The sequence below is a fragment of the Arachis duranensis genome, chromosome 4 (assembly GCF_000817695.3).
Source record: "Arachis duranensis cultivar V14167 chromosome 4, aradu.V14167.gnm2.J7QH, whole genome shotgun sequence".
Lineage (NCBI taxonomy): Eukaryota > Viridiplantae > Streptophyta > Magnoliopsida > Fabales > Fabaceae > Arachis > Arachis duranensis.
In genome coordinates, this window is record NC_029775.3 from 9,335,196 (window position 1) to 9,345,239 (window position 10,044).

The following is a 10,044-nucleotide window of genomic DNA, read 5'->3' on the forward strand; positions in this document are numbered from 1 at the left end:
ACAATGAGCAAATGATTGATGAAATAGTGATGAATACCAAGAAAAAGGAGAATGAAATGGTGTGGGAAAATAAATGTGTAAACAAAAAAAATTTAACGGTGAAAGATTTTTGGCTTGTTTTTTTAAAATGTATGTATGAAAACTTTTAAAACCAACGATGCATGAAACAGTGATGAAGAAAGAAGAGAATGAAGGGTACTAAAGTAAACACACACGGACAAAAATAAAATTTATTAAAAAATTCAGATGAATATAATTGATTAGCCGTTTTTTGTAGAATTTTGTGTTGGTTGGCTAAAATGGAAAGTAAATATTACATTATTAAAACAGATTGATTGCATTATTTAAATTTAATTAAGTAGGTTGTTATATTTTAGTATTTTACATTACGTTAGTTGAAATGTTGCCTACTTACTTATTGGTTAACTAGTATCTTTCTACATTTTAATATCGGCTGAAATATTAGCTAATTACTTCCTCAAATAAAAAAAATTAAGAAAAATATAAAAACATAGATTGTTAACGCACTACCCACAAGAAGCGGTGGAGCTGAATTGCTATTGCAACAAGTGCTAAATGGAATATACCAAAAAGGATAAATTATTTTTATTTGGACACAATTCTTTTATGAAACACCAAAAAGGGAATACTAAAAAGCCCAACAAAACACAAAAATGATTTTTGACTGAATTGATTGGGGCGCGCCAGGCCCAGGCGATAGTGTAAGGCCTAGGCGACGCACGATGAGCCCAGTAGCAAGCCACTGTAGAGGCCCATCCCCCTCGAAAAATAAATTTAATATCGTGTGGACCAATGGCCCACATATCAGATATTAAACTGATAAGAACAGATACTACACTTGATCTTAGCCAAAAGGCCGAGAAAGGTATGAGCTGATTAGCATAAAAACGTTCCTTTTATATTAAAGAGACTTCAGCGTTGCTTCTTTTCCTCTACGATGTGGTACTTTTTAACAATACCAGTAATCGAATCTTGTTCAGATATTATAGATAAATGAATGAATGCAAGAGAATAAATGCAGAACGTTTTGAGTAGTTGAGATTGGAATCTATGATGGTACAGACAATCATACATATCCGAAACAGCTTCCATAAAACTTGCTCTGCAGTTTGGACTCTGGAGCATGATAACAAGAGGGCTCCATAGCAATTTTAATTAAGTTCTTAAATACATGCCTCGTCGAAAAAAGAAAATAAAAGATAAATAAGTTTACAATTTTGTTCCTATATGTAGAGGCACCTAAACATGTCAACCTACAAAAAGATTTTTCTGCTGAAATCTTTTACTACATGTCTAATTGCCTATGTTATAGCATTTATTATTAACATTAATGCATGTTTCTTATCATCAGAACATGCAATGAATATTCTCTCTTTTTACCCTGATCTATTTCTTGATTCTCTAAACAAGATAGCGTGTAATTATAAAATGTAGCGTTGAACTATCAAAATTATCCAAATAAATTTGGTTGCATGTGTACTTTTGAATAGTTATGCATTATTGGAATTTTCATTTTTGGAAGGGGAAAACCCAATCCAGAAAAATTAGCATTAGTTGGAATATCCTGTTTAAATTCGTGCTATGAGTTTTAACTTTCAAGAAATTGGAAGCTTTACTAAAGTAGTAATTTCCTTTTCCTTTTGGTCTGAAATACTTTCAATAATCTTGTTCATTTTACATATAATAACAAGGATAAATCACTTTTTTAAATTGCTTGGCATCCAATATTACTCAATTATCCTGTTTTGACTTTTGTTTCGAAATTGTTTTTATAGAAATCAATCCAACTTAAACCAATTTAGTAAAAAAATAACTTTTCAATGTAATTCGATTTATATTAAGTCCGATTTACTAGGGTATTGTGTTTTACATAAATCAATTCAAACTAAACTAATTTACACAATCATATCTTCTCTTTACTTAAATAATTTTAATAATTTTCATTATATATGCTATTTCTTTTTTCATAGTCCTTATAGATGGATGTTATAACTTATATAATCATATTAAGAAAATAAATTCAGACGCTCATAAGAATGGTTTTTTCATTTTTTTTAATTTGTTACTTTTAATTGCTGACATAAAAAATTGAAAAAAGAGCTTTAATAACATTATATTAAACACATTTTATAATTTTCTTAAAAAATAAGTGACTCTTTGATATTTTATATTTATTAAAAATTAAAAATTTAGTTAACATGTGTTAAAAAAACATAATAAGATTATTATTATTGAAAGTTACTAAATTTGTTTTTATAATAAATATAAATAAATACATTAAAATTTTAGATTTTTATATTTTTAATAAAAAAATTTAATTTATAATAATCTTAATATGTGCACTTAGAGTACAAATTAAATAAATCTAATAATTAATATATTAAATATTCTTTTATTTAGTTATGTTAACTTTACAATAAATTTTAAAACTGAAAAGATAAATTTTTTTAAAAGAAAGAAGTGATAATATAAATTCTATTTAACAAAATCCTTATACTGATGCTACATAAATCGGTTTTAGATTAAATTATAACGAAGGTCATTTTTCTACTAAATCAATTTAACTTAAGACGATTTATATAGTAAGGATAAATCAATTTAAAAATACTATAAATACATACTAAATCGGTTTAAATTATATCGATTTTTATAAAAATAATTTCGGCCCAAAGTTAAAACAGGACAATCTTGTAATGAGTGATGCTACATGTACACTAAAATTAGCTACTAAAGTTGGCCATTAATATAAAATACATATTGAAATACAAATATATATTAAAATTAAATTAAACCACATATATATTTATATACAAATATATTGGTAGCTAATTTTATTAACTAATTTTGGTGTATAAATAATATTTTTGTTGAAAGAATATTAAATGTCAAATAATTTAAAAGAGTGATTTATCCTAATAACAAATAAATAGCGAATCGAATGTGAATCATGATCGATCACAAGTGAATTATAAGGAAAAGTGAAAACTATAGTGCACATATATATATCATAGACTTAAAGAACAGAGAATTAATCCATGCATGCACTGGTTATTAAAGTTATAATAACTAGAACAAGAACCTATGAGAATTTCGAAAGAGATCTGAGATGAATAAATGAAAAATAGTAGACAAGGTGTGAGCACGAAACCAAAGAGGGTCAAAATGTATATGATTCCACGTGCTTTCTCATTCCGATGGTCCCCTAATTATTCATACTTGCCGCTCACATCATCTCTCTTGTGCTCTCATTAAGGTGAGGTCCATGGAAAAAAGTAAAAATAAAAAAGCATGGTGTATATCATTCAGTTTTTTTTTGTCTTAGAAAATGAAATGATTCCTTTGTTCAAAGTAAAACACTGCGTGACTTAGATGCCCACCTACCCCACTACTGTCCCCTCACTCACTCTCACACACTCCCACTGCCATAACATAATCACTTTGATTTTTCAATGTGATGTGCTTATCCCACTTTTTGGACCCCAAAAGTTTATCAATTTTAAGGCTCTTTCTCCTAAACCATGTCTTTTTTTTTTTCTTTTTCTTTTGTTTTTGGGTGACTCTCCTAGTAATCTCCTAAATCATGTCTAGTATGATATCTGAATGAATTTTGTTAGGGAGATAATAAAAAATATTGATAATGTGTATAATAAATTTTAAATTTGGTCCAATATAAAAAAAAATTTAAATAATTATTTTAAAAAATTAATCATCCCAACTTTAATTTATCAATAGAATTTATTTAAATATTTTCTCCTACAACATTTGTTACCACATTCTCATCAATCATCCCACCTCTTTGACATTAGAAACTTTCTCACCGACCATCAAACAACCATTCACGTAGTTATTAAAATAATCATTCGACTATCTAGTGAAATGACAATCCAATAATTATTAATTGTATATACTTAAACTGATTAATAACACTCTAATTAAAAATTAAAATAACCATCTATATACCTAATGAATTGAACATCTAATATCTAAATTCGTCCGTTGATGTATGTATATACCTTGAAAAAGTAAAGGAAGTGAAATCCAAGAAAGTTAAGTTGATCGTGCAAGACAGGGGCATTTTTGAAGTGGGCTACTTTTGCATGTAAAAAAATAGGAGCATCATGGATTAAACTAATTGCTTGCACAATTATTGTTGTGTTATCGTACGTTGATCTTAGACCTATATCTATGTAGGAGGAGGCGACGTCGTTGAAGGCGGCAGCGGCTATGGCAGTCTTGGACTGTGCGACGGACGCAACGTATGCGAAGGGAGTGTCTCCATTTACGATATTGCGAGGTGTGATGGACGTATGAAAACAACACACTTGTGTGCCCTCTATACGTCGCGAATGATGACGTTGAGAGGAGAAACAGCCGGCGCGGGAGAGGGGCTGCACGACTGGCGGAATGTTAGACTGCAGAAAACGACGCAAACTACGCAACGGTGTTGCTGGATATTCGTGGTGCGCATGTCGGCGTGAGCTATGGGCAACAGCGGCTGGTGTCTATGACGGCGCGGCACCAGTGAGAGAGGAAGAGACTGGGCGAGAAGACAGACACATCAAATGGAGGAGAAGGAGACCGTTTTGGGAGTTTACATAACTGTTGCAAATCTTTATTTATTTTAAATTTTAATTTGGTAATTATTAAAAATAATTATTTATTTATTATTCAATGTTAATTTCAATTTTATTCCTATTTTACACGTTGTATACTAAATTCATTGATTCCCTATATTTTCTCTATATAAATGTATATCCAATTACCAAAAATTAAATATGTAGACATCCATTGGATGCAAATTTTTCATTTTGATTTAAAATATGATTGATATTTAAAAGAGAAATTCTTGGGCTAGGCATTTTTAATAATTTTGGTAACCAGTATAAATATTAAATTATCTTCAATAAATATATTTTATTAATTTATATATATAAATTTTAAAAAATATGAGTATAAACTATATTAATTTATATGTATAAATTTTAGTAAACATAAGTGTAAATGGTATGTTTTTTATGTGTAAATCTCTATAAATATGAGTATAAATTAGTATTGGTTGCTAACTTAAAATAATATTATTTATTCGTCATGTAGTATTGTTCTACTTAAAATAGTCTCAAAAAGACTTGTGTTCTCAATTGAATTTTTAAAAATTAAATGCCTTAAATTAATTTTTAAAAAATATATTAAAGAACTAAATTCATAATTTTACTAATTTGATGATACGTGTTAATATCTAATTAGTAGAAGAATTAATTTAATTTATAGTTATATTTTCAGAGACCAATTTAAAATATTTGAGCATTTATTTAATTTTTGAAATACTATTTTAACCATTATTTCTTAAAAATAAGTTTATTTAGAACAATTTTATATTTTATAGGACCCCAAAAAAAAGTTTGTATTTTATAAGAATAAGAGCTTAATTTCTGTTATCAATATAATGCCCATTTTTTTTCTTTGTCAAGAATATAATGGCCATTTTTTTTGTTTCCCACGGCATCCCCAGCCCGACAGGCCAAGGACTAATCTGCCACGGTACTGAGTTTTATTTAAGGGTTTGTCGACTGGCCAATGGGTTGCTGCATGCACAAGGCAGGATTCGAACTCCCGATACTTGCTTAAGCGGACTAGTGAGCTAACCACTAGACCAAATGGGAGGCAGGGTGGGCCGTGGGCTGTGGCCCCCTCTTCCAAAAATATTTTTAACTACATATTAAAAAATACATAAACATTTTAAATGCGTTAAATATATTTTACATTTTCAATGTGTTAAATATATAAAAAATTTAAAATTTTTTATTGTTATACTCTTAAAAAAATATTTTTTGAGTAATTTCGTTATAATAAAAAAACTGAAACTAAAATTATTATAAATTCAACATTAGTTATTAGTTATAAGAACTTGGTCCTCTAATATTAAAAATCTGGTTCTAGCCATTGGGAACTTGTAATGTTATATTTAGTAAATGTTTATAAGACCAAAAGCAAATTAAATACAGAGAAAAAAGTTGAGATAATTTTGATAAATATTTAAGAAGTCATTCAAAGATTGTGTTGCTATACTATCTCGAGTTTTAAGTTTTTTATATGGGCAAAAAATTAAATAAATACCACTTTAATCCTAACACATTTATATATATCACTCTATCTGTTATACTTTTTTAAAAATCTTTCAGTATCTTAATATTTTTATTCAAATATAATGATTTAATAAAAGCTAAATATATTTTCAAAGAACCCAATTAAACACATATTTTAGTAATTTACTCTAAACCTGCCATTAATTAAAATTATGTAGTTTTTTTTTCCTCCAATTATTGAGACAACACCTTGTGGTGATTGTGTAGTGGGCAGAATTATTATGGAGTCAATCATAATCAGTGATTTCTACCACCGGCTGCACAATTAAGAAAACGAAGATACGAAGATATTATTTGATTATTCGATTTGAACAAGTGGCATGCCACTTTTTTGCTACATTTGTATAGTTTCATATGACATCTTTTGTTTTCTCATCTTTACTTTGGTAATAAGCCAACAAATGTAATCTCGATTTTTCTAAGGAACGGATACGGGATTTGGTTTAATTACGTTAGTTATTATGTGAATTTTTATAGGTTTATCAAATTTTTAATTAAGTTTGTATATTTTAAATTTTATAATTAAATTTATGTTGGGATAAAAATGTTAAAATTAATAGTATATTTTGTTAAACGAAATAAATATATTTAACATTTGAATAAATATTTTATTTTATTTTTTATATTAAATATATGGAGACTCGAACTTGCGACTTCTTAGATGAGTATGAGAAAATTATGCTATTTGAGCTATAATTTATTGGCAAATATTGTTTAATAGAATATTAATTGATTTTAATATTTTTGTGATAGTAAATACTTAGTTATAATATTTGATATGATATAAGAACTCAATTAAAAAACAAAAAATTATAGAAATCTAATTAAAATTTGATAAAATTATAGAGACCAATAGAATAATTAAATCTTTAAGAATTTATTCATTTTGAACTTTTGTTAGATGCAAACAATATATATAAATTTGTTGATAAATTATACTAATATCCTAATATTTTTATTGATATTAAATTATAAATTATTTTTTAGTTTGGAATATTTTAAATATGTAAAATATATAACAACTAAGAGTGTTTGAAAAATATTAAAGTAAAAAAAGAATTATATTTCTTTTAAGAAATGAATTTTAATTTTATTTCAGATTCAAATTCATGATTTGGAACAATTAATTACATGAATTGAAGGAATTATGTGTTTTTTATTATTTTGTCCTTGTGATTTTTTTTATTTGTTTTTAGTTATTTATTTATTTATTAGAGATAATTTGATATTTCAATTTTTAATAACGATAAAATTACAAATTAAACTTTTTTTGATCGAATTTAATTTAAATACTAATATGAGAATTAAAATAATTTTGAGAATTAAAAATTATATTTCAAACAAAAAAAAAGAATTTTTTTTTTGTAAAAATTCTATTTTTAAAGTGTTTCAAACAGAGTGTCCAGCTTCAAATATAACAACCAATTGGAAATGGGGTCGACAGGGATATAAGTCATCTTATAGTGCGTATGGTTACTGGATTAGGCGACTCATAAACCCACAAATCAAGTCATTTTCATGTTGCTATTAATTATTAATAGCATTTGCTAAGTTACAAAAATCAAATCAAATACCTTAAACTACGCAATTTCCACATTTTATTCTCCTATTGATAACAAAAAAAAAAAATACAATTTTTTGCCGAGACATTGACTTCTTTATTATCATCATAACGCGTTTTTTCTTTTCACCCTTTTTATCAATGAATTTTGAATAATTACACTAATAAAATTTTCCTGTATAAGTTTTAAATTTATTAACTAAGTTTTTTTAAGGCAATTCACATAAATAAAATAAATTAAAAAATTATTACTCAAATACAATATTTAGAAAAATTAGACGTAAATGCAATAAATCTAACTATATACAATCTGCGACACCCTAACACGGAATCTGAATACACGTAATTTGCTACACCATGTCGCGAATTACGTTGAGAAGTTGCAAACACATAAACTGCTACACCCTGTAGCGATTTATGAACAGATGTGTCTAGAGTGTATTTCGCGAGACCCTGTAGCAGATTATGAAAAAAGTGGTCACTATAAAAACCGCGTGAGGGTGTAGCGAATTTCATTTGAGGAGTTTTGATGGGGACTTAGAGAGAGAAAGTAGAGAGAAGGCTGAGGATATTCTTAGAGCAGTAGAATAATGGAAGATGAAAGGCGGTTGTACCGGCTCAACGGCGTTGCTCACGTAGCCGAAACCATCAATGAAGAGATAAGTGTCTTTATTTTTTTTTCAATTGGATGATATTTATATATTTTATTTAATCTTAAGGAAGTTATTTATTAACTAGAAAAATAGAACCTTAGTTTAGCTTAGGTTTTGAAAATTAAAATTTGAAATTTAAAATTTAAATTTAAATGTAGAGAATTTGAAATTACAAGTTTTAGATGATAAATTTGTAATTTTAAAACCTAGGTAGTTTACATCTTGAAATATAAATTATGGTTTGATAATGTCAGTGTTAGAAATTAATCAGGTGTTCTTTATTTTTGAATATGCAACCAACCCAATGTATTTATAGCGTTCGTAGGCAACAGAATATGTCGTTACATGATAGGATCATACCTTATTTGAAGAGGGTCGAGTTGTACCACCTGACTAGGCTGAACACGCATTGGTTCTAGACTTCTGGTTGGATGAGCCTCTGCTCAGCGTATTTATCGAGAGGTGGCGGCATGAGACCCATACTTTCTATATACCGTTCGGAGAGTGTACTATCACGCTCCAGGATGTGACATATCAGACGGGACTGCCCGTGGATGGCCAGCCTGTTTCTGGGTGCATGACTGACTTCCACTTGCACATCGAAGGGGTCAGACCGGCGTGAGAGTAGTTTCAAAAATTATTTGGTGAGCCTCTGCCACCGGATAAGAGAAAGTTATACATGGTCCACTTCACATGGTTCCACGAGAGATTCAGGGTGTTATCGGCTGATGCTACCGAGGAGACCGTGCGCATATATGCACGTGCGTATATTATGATGCTTTTGTCGACACAGCTATTCATGGACAAGAGTAGTAATCGAGTCCACCTTCGGTGGTTGCCATTTATGGCAAGACTTGACAACATAGGCAGCTATATATGGGGCGCAGCCGCGTTGGCATGACTGTATCGATGCATGTGTAGGGTGGCAAATAAAAACGTCACCAACTTGGCCGAGCCTCTACAGTTGCTACGGTCATGACATTAGATCGACTGGGGTAATCAAGATGTAAGTCATTTATTTTTGTTTTCAATATTTCATTAGTTCTCCTACTTATTTGTATACATTATTACAATGCTGACTGATCTCCTCACTATTAGATTGTGTAGAAGTCTTATGGTTCGTTAGACATACTTACCGTAGTAAATTAAATTAAGTCAAATCGATTTACTACTAAAAAGATTAATTTAAATTAGGTCAATTTAATTTATATAGATACGTGTACGAAATTTTGATTAACAATTTTTATTTTGAGACATTCATAAAATATGGAAGATAATTTAGTTTAATTATGTATTTTGTCCTAAATATAATTACTTAAACTTCATTACTTTATTTTTTAAGCTTTTATAAGATGAATTTACTTTTTATAGACAATTTAAAAATTTACACAAACAACAAAATCATATATATTATTATACCAACCAAATAATTAATTCTTAAATTTACTATTTAAAACACTATTTAAATGCATAAATATATTTGATTTATGATTGTGTAAAATTTTTACTCTCAAAGTATATTAAAATTAATTTTTTATAAAATTATTTAATTATAGTACTTAAAAAGATAAATTATATATAATAGTAATTAAAAGAAAAAATTTAATCAGATAATTCTAAAACATAATAAAATATACTATGTGTATGTAAAATATTAATTATTATA

The 10,044-nt window shown here is 28.0% G+C and overlaps 1 non-coding gene across 1 annotated transcript; it reads right to left on the reverse strand.

Annotated features, from left to right (window-relative positions):
* Nucleotides 1–694: 694 nt before the first annotated feature.
* Nucleotides 695–890, reverse strand: LOC127747020 (U2 spliceosomal RNA). The gene has a single exon (XR_008008825.1). It is a non-coding gene; the product is annotated as a U2 spliceosomal RNA (small nuclear RNA).
* Nucleotides 891–10,044: the final 9,154 nt, after the last annotated feature.